We start from the raw sequence: 6,618 nt of genomic DNA on the forward strand, positions 1-6,618 counted from the left end.
TATACACCGACAGTGAATTTTATTGAATATAAACATTAAAATGGGTATAGAAAAAGAGGAAACAGCAAAGGAGACCGAGAAGAAGTCACCAATAAGGTGGGAAGAAACCAAGAGATTGTGCTGACCTGGAAGCCAAATAAAGAAAGTATATTAAGGAGGGTGTAATATGGCCAGGCAACGTGGGTCATGACTGTAATCCCAGCATTTTTGGAGGCCGAGGTAGGCGGATCACCTGAGGTGGGGAGTTCGAGACCAGCCTGACCAACATGGGAGGCTGAGGCAGTCAGGAGTTCGAGACCAGCATGGCCAACATGGTGAAACCCCGTTTCTACTAAAAATACTAAAATTAGTCTGGCATGGTAGTGGGCGCCTGTAATCCCAGCTACTCGGGAGGCTAAGGCATGAGAATCGCTTGAACCTGGGAGGCACAGTTTGCAGTGAGTAGAGTTGTCACCACCACTGCATTCCACTGGGGGCGACAGAGCCAGATGCTATCTTAAAAAGAAAAAAAAAATGCAGTTCCAATTACATGCCCATGATTGCCATATGCAAGTGTCTGTACACACTCCTGCCAAGCCTGGATATAACGAATCTCTTTACTCTTGCCACTATAAGTCACAAAAATACCATTTAACTTGAATTTTCCTGATGAATAATGAGGTGGGACGTCTTTTCACATAGTTTGGACATTGTGTTTCATCTACAAACTGCATGTATTTATCCTTTGCTTATTTTTCTTTGCTTTGCTTTTTAAATCTTAAATTAATATTTGAATATGTGTAAGACTCAAGTTTTGAAACTCAAAAGGTAGGAAAGGATATTTTGAAAAGCCCTGGCTCCTAGCCACCCAGTTCCCCCTCCCAGAAGCAACCAAAGTTACCAAGTTTTATAGTTTTAGAGACAGTCCATGCATATATAAAGAAAATGTACACATCATTTCTTCTCTCTTTTTATGCAAATAGTAGCATGCTATCAGTTGGCACCTGGCTCTTCTTATTCAAAAATTATTTGGAGATTATTTCCTTCTCAGTAAAGAAAGCTGCCTCATACTTTTTGATGGTATTATTTAACCAATCCTCTACTGATGAACATTGAATCTGTAGCTTCATTCTGGCTGTAACAAATAATCATGCAATTAATGCTGTAGCATAAGTGGGACTCTATTGCCAGGATAAATTCCTGGAAGTAGAGTAACAGGGTCAAAGTGAGAGGTGAAGCCAGCTGGGCTTCTGGGAGCAGAGGGCACTCGGAGAACTTTTCTGTCTAGCTAAGGATTGTAAATGCACCAATCAGCACTCTGTGTCTAGCTAAATGTTTGTAAACGCACCAATCAGCACTCTGTGTCTAGCTAATTGGGTAGGGGACTTGGAGAACTTTTCTGTCTAGCTAAAGGATTATAAATGCACCAATTAGCACTCTGTGTCTAGCTAAGGGTTTAAACACACCAATCAGCACTCTGTCAAGACAGACCAATCAGCACTCTGTAAAACGGCCCAATCAGCACACTGTAAAATGGACCAATCAGCTCTCTGTAAAATGGACCAATCAGCAGGATGTGGGTGGGCTAAGTAAGGGAATAAAAGCTGGCCACCCAGCAGCACCTACCCACTCCGGTGCTTTTCCATGCTGTGGAAGCTTTGCTCTTTCACTCTTTGCAATAAATCTTGCTGCTGCTTACTCTTTGGATCTGTGCTGCCTTTATGACTGTTAACACTCACTGAGAAGGTCTGCAGCTTCACTCCTGAAGCCAGCGAGACGATGAACCCACCGGGAGGGAAGAACAACTCCGGCGGGAGGAATGAACAACTTCAGATGCGCCACCTTTATGAACCGTAACACTCACCGCAAAGGTCTGCAGCTTCACTCCTGAAGCCAGCAAGACCACAAACCCACCGGAAGGAATGAAGAACTCCAGACGCGCCGCCTTTAAGAGCTGTAACACTCACCACAAAGGTCTGCAGCTTCACTCCAGAAGTCAGCGAGACCACGAACCCAGCAGAGCGAAGAAACTCCGGACACACCATCTTTAAGAGCTGTTACACTCACCGCGAGGGTCCGCGGCTTCATTCTTGAAGTCAGCAGGACCAAGAACCCACCAATTCCAGACACAAAAGGACACATGCATCTGTGATTTTTTTTTTATTTTTTATATTTTTTAACAACTGGTAATCAGTTTATTAAAATAGTTGACTTAAGCATCTGCAATGGTGACTTCCACCTGAACTCCTGGCTCACTACTGATGGAAGTAATCTGCTTAACAATCTCAGAAGGACTGCAAGTCAATGAGTCGTTTGTGGATTCTCATCTGGAAATGATCCTGTGTCTTAGAACCTTCACCACAAGGAGTTTTTCTTGCAGTGATTCTCAAAGTCTTGGTAGGCATTCAAACTGGTCCTTTCACTTTGAGATTCTTTTCCTTTGTGCCTCTGATCAAGTCAGCACACACCTTTTCCAGGGATTTTACGTTGCGGCTCCCGATGAATTGGCACCTCCGGCTCCACGGGTATTTTTCCAGTATCCTTAAAAGCCATGGCTGATGTGCGGCTTCCTGACCAACTTGTTCCTCTGTAAGAGCGAACAGCGGTGAGTCAGCAGCAGGAGTGTGCAGATCAGCGATCCACAGCACCTACGACCGCATCTTCCTCAAAGAGCATTCTAACAGATATTTCTAAGTCTGCCCTCCACAGAGGTTACCAACACGTCTCGGTAGGATACAGGAGAATGCTGGTTTCCCTACAGACTTGCTCACATCAAGTGTTAACGTTTTTCCTCTATCTGCTTTGCTAACTCAGTGTCAGTCACTGAGGAGTTCTCTTATTATAATGAAAGTTTATCATCTTCTCATAGGCTTAGAAACCATTCCTGTTTCCTTTACTGTTAATTGTTCATACACTTGGCCCTTTTGGAGGCAGTCATTCTTTTTCTTTTCTTTTTTTTTTTGAGATAGCGTTTCATTCTTGTTGCCCAGGCTGGAGTGCAATGGCACGATCTTGGCTCACCGCAACCTCCGCCTCCTGGGTTCAAGCGACTGTCCTGCCTCGGCCTCCTGAGTAGCTGGGATTACAGGCGTGCGCCACCACGCCTGGCTAATTTTTGTATTTTTAGTAGAGATGGAGTTTCAGCATGTTGGCCAGTCTGGTCTCAAACTCCTGACCTCGTGATTTGCCCGCCTTGGCCTCGAAAAGTGCTGGGATTACAGGCGTGAGCCACTGCACCCGGCCTCTTTTTCTTATGCTTTGTAGGATCTTTGGTGTTAGAGAATTCCACCCTTGGTCTGTGACCATTGTCTGGGTAAATTTTTTTTTTTTTTTTTTTTTTTTTGAGATTGAGTCTTGCTCTGTTGCCCAGGCTGGAGGGCAGTGACACGATCTTGGCTCACTGCAACCTCCGAGATTCTCCTGCCTCAGCCTCCTGAGTAGCTGGGATTACAGGCACACGCCACCATGCCCAGCTAATTTTTGTATTTTTAGTAGAGACAGAGTTTCACCATGTTAGCCAGGCTCATCTTGAACTCCTGACCTCAGGTGATCCACCCATCTTGGCCTCCCAAAGTGCTGGGATTATAGGCCTGAGCCACCATGCTTAGCTTTTCTATTCTTTTCTTTTCTTTTCGAGACAGGGTTTTGTTCTCTCTCCCAGGCTGGAGTACAGTAGTGCAAGCACAGCTCATTGAATCCTCGCCCTCCCGGGCTCAAGTAAACCTCCCACCTGTGCCTCCTGAGTAGCTGGGACTACAGGCATGGGCCACCACACATGGCTAATTTTTTTCTGTTTTTGTAGAAACAGGGTCTCACTATGTATTCCAGGCTGGTCTTGAATTCCTGGGCTCAAGTGATCCTTCCTCCTCCACCTCTCAAAGTGCTGAGATTACAGGTGTGAGCCTCTGCACCTGGCCTTTATTAAAAAAATTTTTTGGGGGGGTGGGGTCTTGCTATGTTGCCCAGGCTGGTCTTGAGCTCCTGAGCTCAAGGGATCTTCTTGCCTTGGCCTCCCAAAGTGTTGGGATTATGGGCATGAACCACTGCACGTGGCCTTTTTTTTTTTTTTTTGAGAGAGTCTCACTGTTGCCAGGCTGGAGTGCAGTGATCTCAGTTCACTGCAGCTTCCGACTTCCAGGTTCAAGCAAGTCTCCTGCCTCAGCCTCCCAAGTAGCTGGGATTACAGGCACATGCCACCACGCCCAGCTAATTTTTGTATTTTTAGTAGACAGGGTTTCACCATGTTGGCCAGGCTGGTCTTGAATTCCTGACCTCAGGTGATCCTCCCGCCTCGGCTTCCCAAAGTACTGGGATTATAGGTGTGAGCCACGGAGCACGGGCTGGCCCCCATTTTTAACGATAAAATCTTTGAATCAGCTGGGATTTAGTAGATATGAATTATGAGGCAGGGATATAACCTAAGTTCTTTTCTTGATGCTTTCCCTCGTTGTCTTCATAACATTTATCCTTTTCTTGGGGGGTGCGCCTGGAGGATGATATGGTTTGGGTGTTGTCCCTGCCCAAATCTCATGTTGAAATATAATCCCCAGGAGCAGTGAAGGGGCTCATGCCTGTAATCCCAGCAATTCAGGAGGCCGAGATGGGCAGATCACCTGAGGTCAGGAGTTTGAGATCAGCCTGGCCAACATGGTGAAACCCCATCTCTACTAAAAATACAAAAATTAGCGGGGCATGGTGGCACACGCCTGTAATCCCAGCTACTGGGGAGGCTGAGGCAAGGGAATCGCTTGAACCTGGGAGGCAGAGGTTGCACTGAGCCAAGATCATGCCACTGCACTGCAGCCTGGGTGACACAGCGAGACTCCATCTTAAAATATATATAGATATAATCCTCAGTGGTGAATCTAGGGCCTGGTGGTGGGAGGTGTTTGGGTCATAGGGGTGGATCCTTCATGGCTTGGTGCTGTCTTCACGATAGTGACTGAGTTCTCACGAGATCCGGTTTTTGTAAAGTGTGGCACCTTCTCCTATCTTGATCCTGCTTTTGCCAAGTGATAGGCCTGCTCCCCCTTTGACTTTCACTGTGAGAAAATGCCTCCTGAGGCCTCCCCAGAAGCGGAGTAGATAGATGCCTATGTCATGCTTGTACAGCCTGCAGAACCATGAGCCAATTAAACCTCTTTGCTTTATAAATTAAAAAAAAATATATTGAATGAGCTAACTTTTCTGCAGTGAATTGAAACATCTTTTGGCCAGGTACAGTGGCTCACGCCTGTAATCCCAGCATTTTTGGAGGCCGAGGTGGGCGGATCACCTGAGGTGGGGAGTTGGAGACGAGTCTGACCAACATGGCGAAATCCCGTCTCTACTAAAAATACAAAACGAGCCGGGTGTGGTAGCACACACCTGTAATCCCAGCTACTTGGGAGGCTGAGGCAGGTGGATCTCCAGAGGTAGGGAGTTCGCGACCAGCCTGACCAACACACAGAAACCCTGTCTCTACTAAAAATACAAAATGAGTCGGGCGTGATGGCACGTGCCTGTAATCCCAGCTAGTCAGGAGGCTGAGGCAGGAGAATTGCTTGAACCCAGGAGGCGGAGGTTGCGGTGAGCTGAGATCACACCATTGCACTCCAGCCAGGGCAACAAGAGCAAACTCCCTCTCCAAAAAAAAAAAAAGACCAAAAAAAAACACACTTTTTTTGTTTTGTTTTTGTTTTTTTTGAGACGGAGTCTCACTCTGTCGCCCAGGCTTGAGTGCAGTGGCGCGATCTCAGCTCACTGCAAGCTCCGCCTCCCAGGTTCATGCCATTCTCCTGCCTCAGCCTCCCGAGTAGCTGGGACCACAGGCGCCTGCCACCACACCCAGCTAATTTTTTGTATTTTTAGTAGAGACAGGGTTTCACCGTGTTAGCCAGGATGGTCTCGATCTCCTGACCTTGTGATCCGCCTACCTCAGCCTCCCAAAGTGCTGTGATTACAGGCTTGAGCCACCGTGCCCGTCCTTTTTTTTTTTTTTTTTTTGAGACAGAGTCTCATTCTGTTGCCCAGGCTGGAGTGCAGTAGTGCAATCTTGGCTCACAGTAACCTCTGCCTCCGGGTTCAAGCGATTCTCCTGCCTCAGCCTCCCGACCAGTTGGGACTACAGGCACACACCACCACGCCCAGCTCATTTTTGTATTTTTAGTAGAGATGGGGTTTCACCGTGTTAGCCAGGATGGTCTCGATCTCCTGACCTCGTGATCTGCCCGCCTCGGCCTCCCAAAGTGCTGGGATTACAGGCTTGAGCCACCACGTCTGACTTTTTTTTTCTGAGAAAGAGTCTCATTCTGTCTCACTCTGCCTCCCGGGTTCAAGCGAATCTCCTGCCTCAGCCTCCCAACCAGCTGGGACTACAGGCACGCACCACCATGCCCGGCTCATTTTTGTATTTTTAGTAGAGACAGGGTTTCACCATATTGGCCAGGCTGGTCTCAAACTCCTGACCTTGTGATCCGCCCACTTCGGCCTCCCAGTGCTGAGATTACAGGTGTGAGCCACCGTGCCCAGCCTGAAACAACATCTTTTATATACTAAATTCTCAAATACACTTTGGTCTATTTCTAAATTTACTATTTTGTTTCATTGATGTAATTATTCATGGGCAGTAGCACACTGTTTTAATTATTATATTATTAT

The 6,618-nt window shown here is 46.9% G+C and overlaps 1 pseudogene; it reads right to left on the reverse strand.

The window, feature by feature from the left end:
* Positions 1–2,098: 2,098 nt before the first annotated feature.
* LOC129035216 (small ribosomal subunit protein uS10-like) lies at positions 2,099–4,155 on the reverse strand (annotated as a pseudogene).
* Positions 4,156–6,618: the final 2,463 nt, after the last annotated feature.

Source organism: Pongo pygmaeus, chromosome 3 (genome assembly GCF_028885625.2).
Source record: "Pongo pygmaeus isolate AG05252 chromosome 3, NHGRI_mPonPyg2-v2.0_pri, whole genome shotgun sequence".
Lineage (NCBI taxonomy): Eukaryota > Metazoa > Chordata > Mammalia > Primates > Hominidae > Pongo > Pongo pygmaeus.